Consider the following 22,057-nt stretch of genomic DNA (forward strand, 5'->3'; position numbering starts at 1 on the left):
CAATATTGTTATGTAAATTAGTGCAATTTTTGTATTGGAACGACATCAATATCATTTTGTATCTCAAGAAAGATTTCAATGTTGTTATATAAATCTATACATTTTTCATATTGGAACAATGATAAGTGTGTTTTTACACACTTATTTAATATCTAAATATGATTATTATTGATTAAATGAGGGTACAATCCACATGGATTTAAATTGTGGATCGATCATTCAATTGAAGAAATATCAATGGTTATAAAAGGGCTTAAAGTGACTGATAATGTAGTCACAAAGGAACTGATCGAGGATGTAAGAATCAATGAAGATGAAGTCAATATACATTCATCCGACTTCATTGATTGCATAGAAGTTGATTTTGTGATTAAGTCCAATGAGGAAATGAAAATCTACGTTGTTGAGTTTGAATCAGATGGAATGCGAAAGTCCTACTACAATGAAAATGGCAATGTCGAGATGTGGATATCCAATGAAGAGTGGAACAAAGCCAATAGAAGAAAAATGGACAAGGCATCTAAAGCACTCTTTAGGTGCCCGTAATTCATTTGCCAAAGTCGAGCTAAAAACTATAAAAAGCGCTTGTTGGAAGGCAACCCAACTTTTTAACTTTTAATTTTTTTATTTAATTTAATTTAATTTTCTCATTTTTATTTAATTAGCTATCATTTTTTGTAGGTAATTTTTGAAGTCCCACATATCTGTGGTTCCTTACAAGTTTTGGGGTAAATTGGTGTACAAGAAGGTCACTTGCCCAAGTTCATCAAGAGCATCTCAAGTCCAATTCAAGCATTGGTACCTCTTCACAAATATTTAATTAGGGAAGTTTCATTATCCCTCTTCTCTTTATCTTGTTCTTTACACATTGAGGACAATGTGTGGTATAAGTTTGAGGGTGATTGTGATTACTTTGTTTTTATTGTGTTGACATGTTAGATAGCATTGTCGATGTTTGAAATTGTTATTGATTCATGAGTTATGCATGACCTAATATGCTATTTGTTATTGATTCATGAGTTATGCATGACCAAATATGCTATTTGTGATTGATTCATGAACTATGCATGATCAAATATGCTATTTGTGCCTAGATTTTTGAAAAATTTGGTTGTCCATGGGAGATCACAAGTCACTTTGAGCACGATAGTCATAATTAACTGTTATCTAGATGTAGAATTTTTTGATTGATGGAGAGATTTTTGAATTGGTTGAACTAGGTTGTGAGTTGCTTGAAAATTTATATCAACTTATATTCACTTGTCTCTCACTTCATCATATTGTAAGATAAGTTTGGGCGTGGCCGAGCGGGTGAAGAATATTATTTAGAAGTGTTTTGATTCCATTCATGTTGAAAATATTTTTCTGAAGTGTCTTTTATCAAGCATAAGCTAGATAATGACCATATGATAGAGATCTATCTCATGTGTTATGTTGTGTTTAAAAGAATGATATTGCACTTGTTGAATCTTAGGTCCCACTTCATAGCCTTTTTTACTCAAGTTATTAAGTCCGTATGGTTATCTTGAAACCCGGTACACTTTGACCTAAACAATCGGGAAGTTATCAACCTAAAGCTCCCTACAAGGGTCAAGAAGAAAGCTTAAAGGAATGATGTAAAACACGAGATTTAAAAAAAAAATAAAAAAATTAAAAATTGTTATTGTGTAATTGTATTAGATGTTTGAGTTTAGATAACTAGTGGGTTTGAATTGTTTAATATAAGCTTAAATGTAGAAACACTCATTAGTGGAGAATCATTATATAACTAGATGTTGAGATTACCGGTTAGACCCAACCAAACTAGAGCGAGAAAAGAAATGAGTGATTGGAGGACAATATTTAGATTTACACTCGGGGAAAGAAAATGATTAGCTATTTGAGGAGTGTAAATCTCACGAGTGAGAAAGAAAATAATTGACCACAAAGGGTCGAGTTGGATCTAATTTAAATTTTTTTCCTTCTTGGCAACTTTTTCCTAATTTAGATAATGATTGAAAGTAACTTTGCATGCGCGCTCGCAAACACACAGAGATGGAACATTGGATAAATTTAAATTATTTTTGCTAGTATTATATTTGGAGCATATTTGTGAATTGATTATACAATTTTACATTCATTGATATTTTACAAGCTCTATAATGTGTTGGTCATTATCACATGTTGCTTAATTATGTTGGAGATATTCTTGCTCGGGATGAGCAATAACTTAAGTTTTGGGGCATTTGATAGGTGTGTTTTTACACATTTATTTAATATCTAAATATGATTATTATTGATGAAATGAGTGGACTGACAATTAGGTAACATTTGCTTTTGCAGGCTAAAAATACCCATGGAATGAGAACAAGGAAAAAAAGGACTAAAAGTGTACAAAATTATGAAGATGGGAACCAAAATGAACAAATGCTTAAAGTTGGAGGATCTGGACAGCAATTTATGAAGGGCAAAATTGATTAAAAAAAAGGTCAAAATCTGATGATCAAATTATACAAGATTAGAGTTGAAGGACCTGATGTGCAATTATCTCAAGGACTTAGTTGCAAAGTGACACCAAATCCATATTTTTTTGGGCCTTGGACAGAGTTCCGGTGCCAAGATTAATGGAAAAAAAAATGAGGCCATTTTGTCACTTTCTAAAACTTCAGGGACTTGGGCTACAATTTCTCTAGGGTTTTTAAAATAAAACCTGGCTGCTAGGAATTTTTGCTTCTTCCGACTGGAGCGTCTTCTACCTTCTTTTTGCCAAAAACTTGTTTCGCTATGAAAGTGCAAACCTCAAGTGTACAGGTCTCATGTTTTATCTCACTTTTTTAAGCTTTCTTCTTAACTCTTGTAGCGAGCTTTAGGTGAATAACTCCCCGATTGTTTAGGTCAAAGGGTATCGGATTTTTAGATACCCCTACTAACTTAATAAATCGAGTAAAAAAAGTTACAGAATGAGGCCTAAAATTCAACAAGTGCAATATCATTCTTTTAAACACAACATAACACATGAGAATTAGATCCTTAGCATACAGTTATTATCTAGCTTATACTTGGCACTCCACACAAATATTTTCAATATGTATGCATTAAACACATTTCTAGATAATATCCTTCACCGGCTCGACCACCCCTAAACTTATCTTACAATATGATTAAGTGAGAAAGAAGTGAATATAGGCTGATATAAACTTTCAAGCAACTCACACGCTAGTTCAGCCAATTCAAAAATCTCTCCATCAACAAAAAAATTCCACATGCTCAAAGTAACTTGGGATCTCTCATGGACAAGCAAATTTTTCAAAAATTTTAGGAAATAGCATAGTTGGTCATGCATAGCTCATGAATTAATAGTAATTTTAAACATCAAATCATTCTAAGCCAGCAAGGCTATCTAACATGTCAACACAATCAAAACAAAGTAAGCAAAAAACATATGCGTCAACTATAACGATATAAAAGTCATTTGTCTGTAATGTGAAAAACATAGCAATGTAAAACGACTTTAATTTTGTTCTAATAGCACAAAAGCAAGAATAGCAAAATGATACAAAATCTAATAAATAATTTTGTACTTCCAATAAGTACAAAATAATAAAGTTACAAGTCATGACAATAGAACAATTTTAAATTTCATTACCAGCTATTCGGCATTTACAAGTGGAGAGAACATGATCAGTTTCTTACAATTAGAGCCTTGGACATTATATGGACAAAAGTTGACATTTTCACTTTGTATAATATTGTATCGACCTTCAACATCTCTCTAACTTTATCATATAAATTCACACAAGAAATCGTTTTCGAAACAAGAATAAGCAATTTTTTCCCTTCGCCATTCACTACATACTTCCATTTTCAAGCACTTTCAATTGAGTGTTCATATTCAACTAGTTAACAAATTGATTCCATAACATATCCATGATGTCCATAACTGCAAGTCAACATAAAAATCTTAAAATTTAATCAAATATCAAACTTTGTACATTATTGATAATGAGATGTATGTCAACATAAAAATTGTAAAATTTCATCAAATATCAAATTTCGTACATTATTGATAACGAGATGTATGTTGCCATAGTTTACAAAAAAAAAAACCAATTTGTAAGTCCTTCTAGATGGGAAATATGAAATATATGTTTCACAATAAAAAAACAAATAGAATAACCAAACATGTGTTTACCACATATTCACTTCAAAAATAAGGGGTAACAAGAAAAATTGGAAAGCAACACATATCAAAGCTCTAACTCAATGATAAAATGAATTCAAAGCCATTATTGACAAATGAACACCATCAACACAAATCAGAACATGTGATTTAGAAAAATTGAAAAAGAAAGTAGTCAAAATATTGAAATTTAACATTACCTTATTTTCTTCTTCAAATGCCCATCAAGAATATTGTAAGTTTTGATTACTTACTTCAATCGGGTGAGTGTTTAAAAGAATGATAATAGTAGATTTTAGGGTCTCATGAAGGAAATAAGATGATAAAAAAGAAGAATTGCAGAGAGATGTCGACTCGACCGTGGAAGAAAGGAAGCCAAAATTGAATTAGAGTTAAATAAAAATTGAAAGGGGAATTAGGGCATTATGTCTTTTACATACAAGGATATTTAAGTAATTTATAAATTGTATTTTTCTTTTCTTTGTATCTTGAGGCTATCTAACTACAAAAGATAGTTCATTGGCTTTTTAATTAAATCTTTACTTTGAGTAAGCCTCTTAAATGAAAGCCCCATAAATAGATGAAGGTGGAGATGGAGGTGGTGGTGGTTGTTAGTTGACCCCAAACATCACTGCGGCCCTTTAGCTGTCTCGTGTATCTATTTTGTAAATATGATTTGGTTAATCGATGCAATACCCTAAAGTTTACCTGTTTTGCAGAACACTCTATAATCTTTCATTTTGGAGCGAAAACTACCCAAATCCCCCAATATTGTGATAGACCTTATGTTGTCTACATTTATTAGTTTTCCATTAAAAACAGTTCAGATGGCCAAAAATGAATGAAAACTTTCTGTCTTTTCAACTCTACAATTTCACTTGAGAGCATCATAAACCAATTTGGAGGAAGAACTCAATTATGTTCTTCACATTTAACGAAAATGGATAATATCCATCAAAATGAATATGCACTTTATTAGACAGGTGTAACAGGCATCGACTTCGATTTCAAATTTTTAGAACTCTTTCTCTATTTTTAAGTTCATGATACATTACAAAATCAAACACATTGATGTTGTTCTAATGTGATATTAGGAGTTTTTATAATCTTCTTGTTGGTTTGAAACTGGGATGTGTATAACATTGAGAAAAAAGAAGACCACGTTAATTGTTTAAACGTTTATGTGCAAATCAACATCGCATCTGTAAACTTCGGGAATACAATTCTAAAATTTGTAAAATTTGTTGAATGCAATCCTGGATTTGATAAATTTTGCGTAATACAGCTTTGGATTCAATTAGAAAGAGACACAGAAATCAAACCAACAAAAGCAAAAACAAACTACGAAAGTATAAATATCAGAATCACGTATAAAATTACATACTGGTTCAACAACCAAGTTATTTTACAATCTCACATTAAACATCAAATTATTTGTTGGGATCTTGACCTGAGAACATGAATATCCAACTTACCTAGGCAAAATTTTCAATACAATGACATGTAGAGACTTTTTCTGTGTACAAAAAGTGAAAAAAAAAAATAAAAAATTGTGTGATGATTTTTAAATTTTTACTGGATTATTGGGGTTTCTACATTGATTTCACTTTTTGGTTCCTCTTCCACCTTTTCTTTTAAACAAACATGATACTAAGTAAATGTGTGAAGCCAAAGACATAAAAATGCCATTGGAATTTTAATTCATTTTGGTCCTCTTAATTGTTTTTAACGGATAAACTAGCATATATAGATGGTATAGGATCTTTTGCAATGTTTGGGTGATTTGGGATTTTGCATCAAAATAAAAGGGTATGGAGTATACCAACAACAATAAGGCTAATTGTACATCATTGTATACAGATTGATGATGTGAATTATAATAACTGACTCTTTTTTCTTTCATTCTCCTTTTATTTTCTTTCTCTTTTAGTCTTTCTTTCATGTAATCAATCTATATAGTATAGACAATTATGTACAATAGCATTACTCTTCCAACAAACAAGAAAATGTTAGAGAGGTATTGCACCAATTATCCAGCTGATTCTAAGGGAAATTGTATTTGGGATCAAATTCCAAGGTGTTTTGATATTGGGGGTCTAAAACATTTAGTTTTAGTACTTCAACTCCTTAACCTATGAAACGTTTGCTTGCGATCCTTTTATGATGAAAACCATTTATATGACCCTTAGAAAATGACAATTAAAATTCACACTATACTTTTTGTTCGTAACAACATATTTTAATTGCAATTTTGATCCTCATTTCTCATTATTGCATTTATGTTCCTAATTTTTCTCAACGCATTTCTTATCATTAACTTTGAATTAATTAGTACATCTTATCTATGATGTCAGTTTCTATCCAAAAAATCCATTAGGTATACATAAGATGATTTACTTATTCATTGTATTTTTTTATTAAGCAAAAACCTAAAAAGGTTAAAACTTCGACAAAGTATGCTGCCTTCTTTTAAAACCATGCAAGCACAATATTTGGATACAATGTCATCAAGTATTAAGGATCAAAATATGACTAACAATTAACAATATAAATACAATAGTGATTAATGATTGAGAACATTCAATACAATTAAAATATGGTGCATCAAACAAAATTTGGTGCTAATATAATTACCCTTTAGAAAATAAAATTCCCATTAAAATGAAAATTTTGCTCTTGTTTGATTCACAAGACAAATAAAAAAAAAACAAAAACAAAAACAAAAGATAAAGGAAAATTGCATAAACATAAGGAAGGTTTATGACAATTACAAAGAGTGTCCCTCTATTTTAAAAAATTTTAGAAACCTCTCCTGAGGCACACTTTTGGTAATTTATCCCCTTTTGTAAAAATTTGAAAATTCATATATATTTTATATTCCTAGATTTGATAGGATTTTTCTTATTTTTATTTTTATACTTTTGATCAACGTCTTCAAACTTTTATGGACATTACTTTGTATTGTATATACTTATTTTATATTTTCAAAGTGCTTTTATATGAAAATCTATATATTTCACACATGCTTCTATATTGATATCGTGATTGACTAGGTATAAAAGGTCAAAATAAACTTTAGTGCATTTTTCATGAGTAACATATGCCTAGATCTTGTGTAGTTCATCGCAAAGAACTTTAAAGTCACAAGTTTGTAGAAAAACAAATGAGCAATTTTTTAAAAAGTAAAAAACGATTGTCAAAAGTTACTTAAAGCTAACTTCTAAATTCACAATATTTACTATACTTAAAGTTACTTTTTAATAAGTTTCTTTACTCTATTTAGGTTTGGCCAATGTTGACAACATAATCTCAACATAAATGCACATAACGTCCCTGTTTACTTATTAAATTAACATGAATTGAACGGTGAAGAAGTGCTACAACCAATTAGTATAAAAAAATGATTGTTGTACATTATCATTGTCAAATTCTTTTATAAGATTAATGAGATGACGATAAATTGAATTAAAATTGTCAAAATCTATCAATCGTTTTAATGATTTGAGCTTATATAATGTGGATTAGTGACAAAGAAAAAAAATAAAAATTGGGAGATATTTTTTATTTGGTTGGTGAGATTTTGATTCAATAAAATCTCCTCACGTCATCTGTCGATAAGCAAATATATAAGTTATGATGTACATGAAGTACAATCATTAATGTAAGAATACTGCTATCTACCACCACTGATCCTACAACACCAATTTAGATATCATCAAATAATATGTGGAATTAAATGATTCACTTAATCATAAATTTCTCATTTAAGAGCAACATTATTTAGTTCCACTGGAGTTATAACTTCATTCTGTACGGCGCTAATGTAGCATTAAATGAAAAGCCTATCGTTTATTTAGCTTATCACCTACACTACATAAACTTGAGTTATAATTCAAGTAGGGCTAAATCTCATTTAATCCTGGTCTAAATTTCATTTTTTCAAAAATTCATTTTTTCAAAATTTATTTTTAACCATACATTCTGCAATAAAATAATATTACGCGTAAATTTAAAAAAAATCTTATTTCTAAATCACACATTTTCCAAAAAATTACTATTTAATAATATATTTTTTCCTTAAAATGTGGCTCAACCAAGAGCTTAATGTCCACATTAATACCGATAATGTTAAATAACATTGCATTAGACACTAGTGAAAGTCCAAAATACATAATTTCTTCCCTATTTTATGTCAATTTCCCTGTAGATATAGGGAGGGTTGTGTGTCGTATTGCATAATATAATTTTCCATTATCAATAATAAATTAAGTATCTTCCCAATAATGGCTAATTAATTATCTATAATAACTTATTTTTATTTCCATTTTTCAATATTTTTTTCCTTATCAATAGCTCACCTACAAACGCTCACATGTTGTCGCCATCTCCTATTTGCATAAACACCTCCAGCAATAAAATAAAATAATCCTCAAATGCCAAAACTTTTTTCTCCCTCGTGAAAATCCAACTATCTCTCACTTTCACAGTTACACACTTTTTATAGAAAATCTCGCAACAACAAGGAATAAAAAATTGGGTTGAAAAAACTCCTCAATCTTTTTCAGCCTATACAATTTCACGATCATCATGCTTTCTTATTTATTTACTGATTACGAACATTTTTTTGGTAGAACTTGAATGTTGAATTGATTTAGTCGTTTTTACTAATTTCAATTCAAGGTTTAATGAATTCGTCGACATTGCATTGATTTTCTGGAACTCTTGAACCGTGTTTCATTTAAGGTTCTGTTATTTATACCCTTTGAAATTACTATTTTAATTGTTGGTTTATTCTTAGGTATTATAGAAAACCCTGTTTTGGAATGAAATGTAATAATTGGTAACAAATGCCGAAGATGAGATATAAAGTCTATTGGCATATATTCATTTAAGGTTGACGCATTTACTTCTTTGTCAGGGTTTTATATAATAATATGTCACGCTTCCATTAATTTGGGATTTCGTTTTCCCCGTAATAAACATTTTGCGTGGCTGTTGTGAAGAAAGTTCAATTTCGATTTGCATTGTGGAAAAAAGTTTGTGCGGTTTGTTTTTCTGGTTGAGGTGTTAGGAAGGGTATCATTCTATGGGAAAACGTGAGGGATGGGCGGAGCCAAGTGGGCCTTTGCCTAATGGCCTGTTGCCTGGAGCGGGTCCAGTGCTGGGGGCACTGGATACAGAGAGATGGATGAAGGCAGCGGAGAGGACTGCAGAGCTCACTGCCCACATTCAGCCCAACCCGCTATCCGAGGAGCGTCGAAAAATGGTTTCAGATTATGTTCAGCGGCTCATTAAGAAGTGCTTCTTCTGTCAGGTTGTTAGGAAGATCCTCCTTGTTGCTTAATAATCCTGTGGATTGATGCTGTTTTTGAATTGTGAACTGTAATTTGGTTCTGCTGTTCTCACTTGGCATTCAAGTTATTATAAAGGTTACTTGATCGAGTATATTGTTTGCTGAAACAGTCAGATCTTATGAAAAAGGGGATGACACTGTTATATAATTGTTTTAGGCCTAATTGTGCACAGGGGAAGCATTTTGATTTGCAGATACTATATAGTATTTCTTCAATTTGTTAGATCTCATTCTTGTATTGCCTGATGAAAGGTTCTAATATCTGCATAAAATGCTGAAATATTGGTAGATCTCAATTGTTCCTTTTTCCTCCTGTGGTTTGGAGATGCAAAAAATCATTTCATGATAAAGATGTATAATGTATTTTATAAACCTAAAATTCTAGAATACAAGGTGGGAAGATTATATAAAGGAGTGGTACCATAATGATTTAATGAGAAGTAGAAATTTAAGCTGAAAGTAGTGATGTTATTTATTTAGTATTTAGGTGGATCATTAATAGTTTCATTACTTCAATCACGAGCAGTAGAGTGGCCTTCTTTGTGAATGGGGTTGCAATATGATTTTTATGGACCAGGACGAAGTACGTGACATGTACTACTTGTAACTGAGCTTATAAATAATTGCATATCTATCTTCCATAAAATTAGTTGGAGGTTTTTCTGTTGAATCTGAATATCTTAATTAATGATGGTTGCTTAGGGTTTTTATTAGGTTCTTCCTTTCAATACTTGTTATTATTCTTTGACCCCATTTATACAACACAGGTTTGTACCTTTGGGTCTGTGCCCTTGAAGACCTATCTACCTGATGGCGACATTGATGTGACTGCTTTTAGTCGTGATCAAAATTTGAAAGGTACCTGGTCCAATCAGGTTCGAGATATGCTAGAGAATGAGGAGAAGAATCAGAATGCCGAGTTTCATGTGAAGGAGGTTCAATATATTCACGCAGAAGTATGCTCTTCTCTGAATTTACAGTTTATTTATTTTTATTAAAACAAATTCTTTCATTTCAATCTTCCCTTTCTTTTAATTCATTGGTAGAGTGAGTGAGATCCGTTTCCAAACACTTACCCTTTCAATCTCAAGCATATAATTGTTGTGCTTTGCTTGACATCTAATTTGAACATGTGTTTGTGAACCAACTGGGTATTATCAGTTGCGACTGGCTTCTATATTGCACGTAAGATTAATGAGTCTTTAGCTTTGTACTTCTTCTAAAATGTAGTAACTTCCTATAATGCTCAGACTCCCGTACGGGTATCGAATACGGGTATGTATCTAGGAGTCGAATCTTTTATTTTCTAGAATGTAGAATATGAGAATATGACTAAACAGAGTCCAAATTTTGGACACGAGTACATGAGTACGTCTTTCAAACTTCAATTTTTTAACTAATCCAAGATGTCATTTTGAGTAGGTCAAAATAAATTATTCACAAAGAAGAAAATGAGTACTGAATAAGGGGCTAAGATGAATAAAATAGAATTTTGGGATTTAGTTTTCAATTATGGGAATTCCTAAATGTTATATAAAATAGAAAATGAGGGATTCAATTGCAATTTGGATTTAGTGGAGCGCTAAGTAGCCCGATATGGAATCCATTTTTATTTTATACAAATAAAACCCTAAACCACCAAACCTTGTTCCTACATGACCTGATCAATTCGATCAGGTTACAGAGAGAGAAAGAAGGAAAAAAAAGAAGAAAATGGAAAGGGAAAAAAAAAAAAAGAAGAAGAAAAAGAAGGGAAAACCTAGCACCATCACCCTTCTCCACCCCCTTGGCGGCGATGCTAGGCTTGTAGAGAACGACAACGGGAAAGAAGAAAAGGGAAAGAAAAGGAAAAAGGAAAAAATAAAAAAAGAAATAAGAAGAAAGAAGAAGAAGCAAAAATAACGAAGTGTTCGGTTGAAATTTGGAGGATTCGACACATATTTCATATCCATATCCCTGTGATGTCGTGTTCGACACGGGTACTCTGACTATTTTGAAGAGTCCAAGTATCAAATGTGACTTCACAATGTTACCGTAGATAGGCACTTTGTAGAAGGGTTGATTGTAGATAACTGGATACCATCAGTTGCAACAGCGCACTTGTCAGTTGTCACCCTTTTCTGGGATATTAGATTTCTTTATTTACTGAAGCAAAAAATATACAGTTTCACATCAGGTTACTGGTGGATATTGCATCTCCTTCCTTCGTGCCTTCATCTCCTTCTTTTGTGCCTTACTTAAGTTGTTCTCTTTCATGCCTGTTGTGGTTGTCATATACCATTTACATCAGATTTGACTCATCTCATCCTTCTGTTTTTTTCTAGAAGTTGATTTAACTGACATCCCATAATTTCACCGTGAAAATTCAAATGTAGTGTAACCTTTCTTGCTGGAACATCTCATTTCTTATATTCGTGCTTGCTATAATGATTATGTTGACTCTTGATGGATGAATTTCTGAAATTTCTTTGCCATATGAGTCAAAAATGAAACATAAATTTGCTTTTCTTTTTACTGCTACATGGCTTGCATTTGGCGTCTTCATTTTTTTATATTACAGGTGAAGATTATAAAATGTCTAGTGGAAAATATAGTGGTGGACATCTCATTTAATCAGGTTGGTGGGTTGTGTACCCTCTGCTTCCTTGATGAGGTGAGTTATTTCGTATGCACCAATAAATATGTTTCTAATTTTCGAGCTCTCACTCTATTTATGAACCACTGATGATAATAATTTCTTGTCCGAAGAGAGCTTACTGATATTTTATTTTGAAGGTCGATAATTTGATAAATCAGGATCATCTGTTTAAGCGTAGCATTATATTGATTAAATGGAAGTCGTATATTGGGCGCTCACCATGGACTGATTTCTACTTATGCCCTGGAGACCTTAGTTCTTTACATTTTCATGTTTTTAATGGTTCCTTTCATGGACCACTTGAGGTAACATGGTTCATTGGTTCCTATGCATGTTCAGACTTTTAGTTATTTGATTTTTGTTGTTAAGCATTTTGTTTTAACATTTGTAGGTCCTTTATCGTTTTCTGGAATTCTTTAGCAACTTTGACTGGGACAATTTTTGTGTTAGCTTCTGGGGACCTGTACCCATTAGTTCCCTACCTGATGTAACTGGTAACAAATGCTGGAAACTGGTCATTTAACTTTTACTGCCATATATTGGAAATGGTGGTTGATTTGCTTGGTTGGATTTGAAATATTTTCAGCGGAACCTCCTCTGAAGGACAGAGGAGAATTGCTCCTCAGCAAGCTGTTTCTTGATGCTTGTAGCTCTGTGTATGCTGTTTTCCCTGGTGCCCAGGAAAACAATGGACAACCATTTGTTTCCAAACATTTCAATGTAATCGATCCTTTACGTGTGAATAACAACCTGGGACGTAGTGTTAGTAAAGGTACAAATAGCTTCAGTTCTACTGTTTTCACCTTGTCTAACCTCGTTATTTTCATTTTCATCTTTGTTCTCTTTACCAGACTCTATATTAACAAATGGCTTCGTACTTGAAAATAATGATCCATCTGGTGTCATTATTTGTTCTATTTTCTTCATAGTTATGGGATATCCTGTGAATTATTTTGTGAAAAGAACCTTTGGACTTGTTGCCCATCTTTGTCCCCTCTGACTCTTGGATTTTGTCCCCTTGACTTTTGTGTGACAAAAAATCTTGTGTGGCTTGTAATGATAGCATCACTCCTGCAACCAAATGAAAGCGGACCGCTGGAAGTAAATATTTACTCTAAGTGCAAGTTAATATTTACTCTAAACCTCTAACTGCTGGTTATTTATAAATTCATATGCCTTAATGATATTCAGATCAATGGCTGTCATACGCATCATTTTCGTTAATCTTTATCCTAGTCAAGCTAATATATTATTATGGCAATTCTATGAAGGTACACCTTAGGTAGTTTTCATGTAATAGGCATGCACCCTGACATTTAGTGCGAAGTAGTAAAGCTGGAAATAGAGGGGGGAGGAAATGTACGAAAAAAGGAGATGTCGAGGGTTTTTTTTTCAACCAGTGCTTTCTAGTGTCAATTTTGGTTTGAGCTGATTTGCTTTAATTATATTGCAAAAGAAAGTTGTAGTTTTTTTCTTCCTGGAATATTCTTTGTTTTATTAATAATATCAACTAGCAAGAATCAGTATTTTCCTTCATAACACTGCGAAATGTACTTGTACTTTGTAGATAATCATTTTGTTTCAGTTTTACCCTTGAAATCTATAGTGCTTGCGGGAAGCTTTTGTTTGTGTGATTTCCTTTTTTTAGGTTTAGCTGACCCAAATTTATTGGGGAATAAGGCATAGGTTGTTGTACTTCTTCCTTTATTCTTGTTCGTGTTCATTTTTGTTCTCAGGTAATTTCTTCGGGATATGTAGTGCATTTGGATATGGGGCTAAAAGACTGGCTATATTACTCAACTGCCCTAAAGAAAATCTACTTTATTTAAAAAAAAAAAAAATTTCATGAATACATGGGAAAGGCATGGCAGTTGCCACCGGCCTGATGCACCTGGGACTGATTTCTTGTGCTTGAGATTATCAACTAACTACACATACTCTTCATGAATATGAGAATTCTAAGAATAATGTGAGTGGCAAAAAAGTAAATGACATCTCTTCTTTTCATGCAATGGGTGACAAAGGGATTTTTGCACGTAATGATTCTTCTCAGCATGATAATTATTTGAGTCCAACAGTGGTTCAAATAGCCATTGTCAAGAATCGGGCTTAGATACCTGGAATGAAGAGCTATCATCCACTCCTGGATCACAGGTAATTCATCACGAAGAAAAAGATTTTGTGAACATGTTGGCATTTACTTCACATGATGGTTCGAATGGTCAGATTCCGTTGCCAGTTAACATAGCTTCAGCTCATATTCCTTTTGCAGTCCCACCATCCTTTGTCGCTTCAATGGGATATACTCAAAAAAATCTGGCCGGACTGATTCCTACAAATATTCCTTTGATTGATCCCTCGTTTTCGAACATGCAATTTCCTCAGGGTTTTGTGTCACCTCAATTTACTCATTATTTCCCTGGCAATGGATTGAACTCACCTTCTGAAGATTCAACTGATCAAAGAAATGAAAACTTTGGTCTGGAGATGAACTCTGGAGAAGGAGATGAGTTCTGGCAGGAGCAGGATGTTGACTCCTTTGGTGGCCATGACCCTGAAAATGGAAAATTTATTTTGCTTCAGTCGGATAAACCGCCAGAGACATTATCTGGTCTAAAATATGTGTCTCCATCCCGACTGCATGGCTCTGCTAGAATCCAGCTAAAACATATTGAGGAAATAAGTGGATCAATGAGAGAAAATAGCGGTAGTTACACATTGCCGGTTACTTTAAATAGTAAGGTTTACCCAGAAGAAAAAGCAGGAAGTTCAAGGTCCTTTTCTGCTGTCAACAGTAATTTTTTGAGAAGTAGAACCTCATCGGAGAGTTTATGGGTTGGATCATCGGTGAAGATGTCTAAATCCACCAAGGAAAAAGGGGGAAAGAAAACAGTTTTTACTGAACCAACTTCTGACCAATTAGAAGGAAAAATTATGCATGAACATATATCTAGTCTGGTTGTGGATGATGACCAAGAATGTGGTTCATTATCAAATTTGGAGACCGAAGTGGCAGAAAGAAACATGGTATCTCAAGCACCTGCTTCTTTTCATGCTCGAAGACATCATATGCCTGGCTTTGAAGTTGCTCAGACAAGTGAATCGGACTCAACAACAGATAATTCTGGGGCGGTTGCATTTTATCCTACAGGGCCACCAATCCCATTTCTAACAATGTTACCAGTTTATAATATACTATCTCAGGCAGGTGGAATTTCTTATGCCTCAACTGGCCATTTTAGAGGTGATGAAAGTTTAGATACCAGTGAATCTAGTCAAAACTTTAGTTTTAATAGATTTGAAGAGTCTGAGGATTTGAATTCTTCAAGTTCTTTGAGAGGGACAACTACTGTTGAGACATCTGATGAGCAGAAGTCTGATATTCTTAATAGCGACTGAGCTAGCCATTTTTCAAAGTTTGCAATTTGGAAGGTTTTGCCAGAATACACGACACTGCAGGCCTGTACTCCATCCCTCACCTGTAATGGCTCCCACCCGTCTATCTTCAGGGTCGATTTTCATATGCTAATCCTGATAGACGACTTTCGACGGGCATGAATCCTGTCACTGAGCTTCGCCATCTGGTTCCTGTTGCTCCCCTCCATTCAGTTTCTGTTAGACCTCCTCATGGGTTTCAACATTATATGGATGATATGCCAAGATATCGCAGCGGGACTGGGACTTACCTGCCTAATCCTGTAAGTTAATATTCCTCGTGAAATTGCTCCCTTTCTCATTGTGTAAATTCAATTTGATCCTTTTTGGAAATATATCTATTCCTGATTCTATTAAGAGGCTTTTGGTTACCTTTCTACTTAGAGACATAACTTATGTAAGGGGTGTTTGTAACGTGGAAAGGGTGATAAAGGTTTTGACTCTCTCAATGCCTGCCACGCTTTTGGCATGATTTTGGGCTCATGAATGCATGGCTATTTGAACCCTTCTGAAGTGAAATGTCCATATCATGGGAAGATCTCAAACCCACATTTGAGTGCTAGTTTTTTGTTGTCCGTAAACTAGGAATGTTTTAAAAATTGTAACAATAATATTAGTCTGCGTCCATGTCATCCACTAGAGCCTTCACAACCACTTTTCACATGCATATGTTCATGCACACACATACGTGCGCGAAAAAAACAACATGCACCTTTGGAAAATAACTTCTTAAAAAATTTAGAAGGTGAACCATATGCGTATTAGTATTGACATGTGCAATTTAATCAAACATTATATATTAAAAACATTCAAATAAGGCTACATAAACTTCGTTTAGTAGTTATACACATAAGAATTTAATGTAGCCACTACATTATGTACAAAACATCTTTCACTCCAATACAACTCCCATTAATCCATACGACACATTAAACTTTTTCATCTTGGAAAAAAGGGCATTGGGCTAGTCAAATGCCTGGTGTGCACAAACGCTCAGGTTTGTTGGGAGCTTCATGTCAACTTGTGCATCTGAGGAGCTCAAGACTCACTGTAGAACTATGTGAGCTTATACCTATAATTTAAGATTAAATCTTGCAGCTATATGCTTAAACACCATGCAATGCATAAAACTATTGTAAGAGAATATTACTTTGGGCCCCTTCACCCTTTCTCTAGGCAATAACATTCTGAGATGACCCAACACACTGTAATGGCCAATAACACAAGTAAATACACAGAAAATAGAAGAAAGCTTCATTCATTTTTATCACAGAACAGGTCCTAATATTGGCAGTTTATTAGGAAAAATGGGATGTGAATTAACTGAAAGCGTTTGTTCTTTTTCCTTCAGGATTATTGCTTTCCAAGATAATTCATTTATTTGACAAATGAATTATGTCCTGCAAACATGGGTTTAACTTTTTGTGCAAATATGCGTTCTTTGCTTTATGTTTTTAGTTGGCTTTGGCACTGCTGTGATTTTCTTCTAGAAAACTTGTTTATATCTTATTATAAATTTTTGGCACTCTAAACTTAGTTTAATATCTTAAATGTTTTCCTTTTCATTTCTTCAGAAGGTTTCTCATTCTGTCAGGGGGCGTCACTCTTCTGGTACAAGAAGGGGGAGTTATAATTTTGATAGGAATGATAGTTATAGTGATAGAGAGGGGAACTGGAATGCTAGTTCAAAATCAAGATCCAGCACACGTGGCCACAACCATAGCCAAGCTGAGAAATCAAACTCAAGAACTGATCGATTGGCTTCCAGAGAGACCCGAGCTGAGCGGTCATGGAGCTCAGACAGACACAAATCTACCCCTCACATGATCCAATGTGGTCTAACTCTAGCCAAAATAATTCTCTGAATGTGGCTTATGGCATGTATTCTTTACCAGCTATAAACTCCAGTGGAGTGCCTCCAAATGGACCTTCTATACGACCTTTGGTAATGCTGTATCCATTTGATCATGATGCCAGAGAGTTTGGGTCTCTGGTCCCAGTAGGTTTTCGTGGAATAAATGAGCAATCACAGCTGAATGATGCGAGTCGAGCTTGGGCATTTGAGGAATGTGGATTTAATAGGGGCTCTGAGCCACGATCTTCACCAGATCGACAGTCTTCTCCATATCTTCTGAGGTAATAATTAATTATTTTGTGACCTCTTAGAAAATTCATTCAAGAAATTACAAACTTGAGATTCTCAATATTTGTCTAGCTGGTGATAGTTCATATCTAGTTGGGAGGCTTAAAGTTCAAAGCATCTTTTAAAAGTCATAAATTTAGCCCTCAGAACACTTGAATTCGTTATATAAAGAACATATTTGCCAGAAATAGAATACAAGGCTTAGAAGTAACTGGAATGTGTAGATCTAGGGCAATATTCTTTTGACAGCTTGAAAACAGACCATTTAAATCGTGAGTTGGGTTACTCACAAACTCTCGGGGAACGTATAAAACTTGCACTGGCAAATGAGTCTTACAAGAAACGTAAATTATCAGTGACCTGCTGCTTATCTGGTATCAAGTTCCAATTTTTAAGCTGATTGACTCTGGCTTGAACTATTGTTACAAATGATTGATCTAGAACCGCTCTAATATTCTATCTAAAATTTTGTGGCATAACATGTTGTATAATGTTCAGTCTATCTTCTTAATAAGAGGCTTTGATAATTTCCCTAGATTAGTGGGCCAAAGGAACAATCCAGTAGAATATTTACCGCACAGTGAAAGATAGAAAATGATGAAAGAAACAAAGATAATGGACCATTAGCTATTACAAGAAAGAGCTGAGTTGGGCGGGTCTTAAAGTTTGCTATTTCATGGTCCTTTTGTTCATTTTTTTTAGAACAATTGACTCCTAACCAAAATCTGTACCCGAACTCATGGAAGCATGGCACCAAGGGAAGATTTCTTAGAATTTTCACATTGTTGTCCTTCCTTGACATAGGCTCTAACACATTGTGGTCTCGTTGAACTAGAGTTAAAAGTTCTTGTAATATTGTTACTATTGAATTTTCAGGATACTTTCATTGCCCATAGATTGGTGTAGGATTTATTGATTTAGAAGTCCCTCTTACTACTGAATTTCTTCCATCTCTTTCCTTTAGAATCTTGATTTATCCAATGATATAGATGTTACCTCGTGCAATCCAACGTTCGACAATCATTATTTGAGAAATATAATGTTCTGAACGTAAGCTCTTGTTTTGACAATCATTATTTAAAAATTCTTTTTTTTTTTAATGCTGATTTTTAATCACATATTCACATCATAAAATGTTATGCACATAAATTCATCACTTTTTTTCCCATTTTTAACCGCACATTCTCATTAATAAATCACTATTCAAAACATTATTTTTCTCAAATAATAACGCTTTCTTATGTGTTGGGTGTGCTATTTTGAGGTCAATGTGTCATAATTTGTTGTATGTTTCGTGTTTTTCTCCTATGCATAGAAAGAATTTATGGAAAGGCCGAGGTGTGTTGTCCCATATTATAATGTGGTCCTAGCTCAATAATTTCTATAGTAAGTTGAAGCTCCCCGTATTGGGTCCCCAAATGGCACCATACCATTTCATCAACATCGGGCAAAATGTCAAAAAACCAAAAAGAGTATTGTCACGATCGTTTACAACTGTGAGAATTATTAATATTAGTTTTTAATTATTTATTTTATTCTAGAGGTGGACCACGGACAACACAAAGATTGGACTAATTTAACATTTGGACCCAAGGCCCAACAAGGACATATGACGGTCCAACGTCTCAATGATTATTGGTTTGAAATGAGTCACGTAATTTCACTCCTAATGAGAAACGTGGTCGAGTATGCAGACGACACCTGGAAGAGAATGCCAACTATGATAGTCAATCCGACAAGGATGACAGGATAAAGGGTTTTGTTATACGTACACTTCGGTATACACTCCTCCGAAAAGAGGTCCAAACTTTTTTTTATTGAACGTGAGCCTCTTTCTTGTGAGTGGAGTGTACAAATATCATTTCCCGTGGATAAATAATGAAAGTCAGATTTCATTGGTTGGTGTGCACTAGAAAATAGTTCAATCACAACTGATCAACTCATTTTTTATATCAATTTTTTCCTTTTGATGTTTTTCTGAAGGATTTTTTTTTTTTACCATACAAGGTCATGTTTGAGCAGCATTTTTTTCAAAAAATATATTTTTAAATAGTGATTTGATATTATTTTAACCACATATTCTTCAATAAAGAGCTTATTTGGTACAGCTTTTAAGGCAATCAAAATCAATTTTTTGATCATTATTTTACTATTTTAGTCGTCATTTTTGAATTCTTCTCTTACAGGTAGGATCTACTTTATCTCCAACTGTCAAAAAATCAATTATCAAAATCCCTACCAAACAAGTACAAAATAATATTATACGCAAATTCAAAACTTTTCTTCTTTTTTTAACCACGGATTATCCATCAATCTCCTATTTCAAAATACATTCTTTCAAAATAATGTGGTTCAAACACACACTAAAACTATTTTTAAGAATATCTTTGATACATTAATAATTGATGTCTAGAATTGTTTAAAATAAAAAAAATATATATATATAATTGGTCATTAGTTGTAAATCGTTGAACTTGTTGTCACATAAATTGGTGTTATATATCATTATTAATATAATTTTTTATTTGTTAGCCTTCAAACCTCCAAGGATCTTTCCACCCTCGGCAACGCATGGGCATGGTTTATGAGACACTTAATTTTTCTTTTAAAAAACAAAATTTACAGAAATTTGTATACAACTTGTTTGTGAGGGATTTTTTACCCAAAAAAAAAAATTGATTTTTTGATCGTTATTTCACAATTTCAGCCGTAATTTTTGATTTATTCTCTCACGAGTGGATCCAACTTTTCTTGTATTGATCAAAAAATCAATTCTCAAAATTCCTCCCAAACTGGGCTATAATAACATTTAATACAAGATAAACAACCTTTTCTTTTTCCAAGTTTAGGTGGTTGGGCTGACTACTTTGAATGCAGAGTTATAAATGTACATGAATGCGTACATTTCATTATAAATTAAGGATAAAAAATTGTGGAGCCCACGAGCCTAGCTCGTTGGTTTGAAATCGAGCTAGTCGTTTACGAGTTGAGCTCTCTTGAACGTGCTCATCGCCACCCTGGGGCATATGAGTGTGTAATATAATTGTATGTATTTAGATATGGCAACATCATTGATTTGATTTAGAAAATGGAATTATTTACTATTTGTCTCTTTTTTGGAGGAGATTAAATTAATTGTTTTAGTAAATTTTAATAAAAGTTGATGAAATGTGACGTTGAAAAATTGTGAGTCACATAAATATATGGTTGAAATTAATTGTAAACTTTGATTTTGATTCCCAAATAGGGGTTTAGTAACATATGGTTCCTTTTATTGACAAGAATTTTGTTATTTGTACGCCAAAGTTGTACGCCCTGATGTATAGCCCCCTTTCAATAGGAGCTCACGTCGAATAAAAATATTGTGGGCCACCCCTATCGCCTGAGTGCATAACCCCAAGGTACACATGGCACTTCTCTATTGACAAAGGTTTTTGTAGCATTGGCTTGTAGTGCCACAATCATGTCTCTTGCACATGGAGCTTGCTGGCTATTGTTGGAGCGTGTGAAGCACGCTCAAAAGGGGGGAGGTGGGGGGGCGGGGGATCGTTAATTATATTTTCAAATTAATGGAAAACAAGTTTCTCTCATGAATAAAGTTACTTGTACAATATATTTGCACAACTTGATTGACAACAAATGTGTTAGAAAAATCTTAACCATTGATTTTAAAAATAGTTTTTCAAATAGATGGATGTGACGTTTGCCAACTCATACATTGTAAATTAAATTGTAAAATACATTGTACAAGTAGCATGATTGTTCTCTCATATATAGAACAATTAAAATTGATATAATGTCCATCTATCTCTAATTATTGAGGGCAAGACTTGAATTATACTATATGGCGACTAAAGGAAAACTTGTACGAGTTTAAACCTAGGTTAATTTTCTGAAGAAAGTACTATAGAAATCTAAAGTTGCTCAAGTGAAAATCGTCTCTAGAATTGGAAATAAAAGTCACGACATACAAGTAAAGTCGTTTAAGGACAGACAAGAGTCTTGATTTGATATATTATACTATCATAAAATATATTTTGTTCTCAAGAAAAAAGAATATAAGAGCACGTTTTACATTTTTGTTTTCATTTAACCCTTATTACATGTTTAACGGTTGAATCAAATTGTGCTATCAAATTCTATCACGTATTCTTCTTTCTTAATTATGTTTAATCTTATCGAATTTAGTTATCGAATACATTGTCAATATACACTAGACCATGATTAATCTTGGTGAACCATCAAAATGATGTCTTAATCAAAAGATCAATTAGAATGGGAAGTAGATCTAAGAGGTGGGACCACATTGATTGTGAATTCCCCAACTAA

General features: G+C 33.3%; 1 pseudogene; it reads left to right on the forward strand.

The window, feature by feature from the left end:
• The first annotated feature begins 8,593 nt into the window (after positions 1-8,593).
• On the forward strand, positions 8,594-19,224 carry LOC111411350 (annotated as a pseudogene).
• Positions 19,225-22,057: the final 2,833 nt, after the last annotated feature.

This window comes from Olea europaea, chromosome 15 (genome assembly GCF_002742605.1).
Source record: "Olea europaea var. sylvestris chromosome 15, O_europaea_v1, whole genome shotgun sequence".
Taxonomy (NCBI): Eukaryota; Viridiplantae; Streptophyta; class Magnoliopsida; order Lamiales; family Oleaceae; genus Olea; species Olea europaea.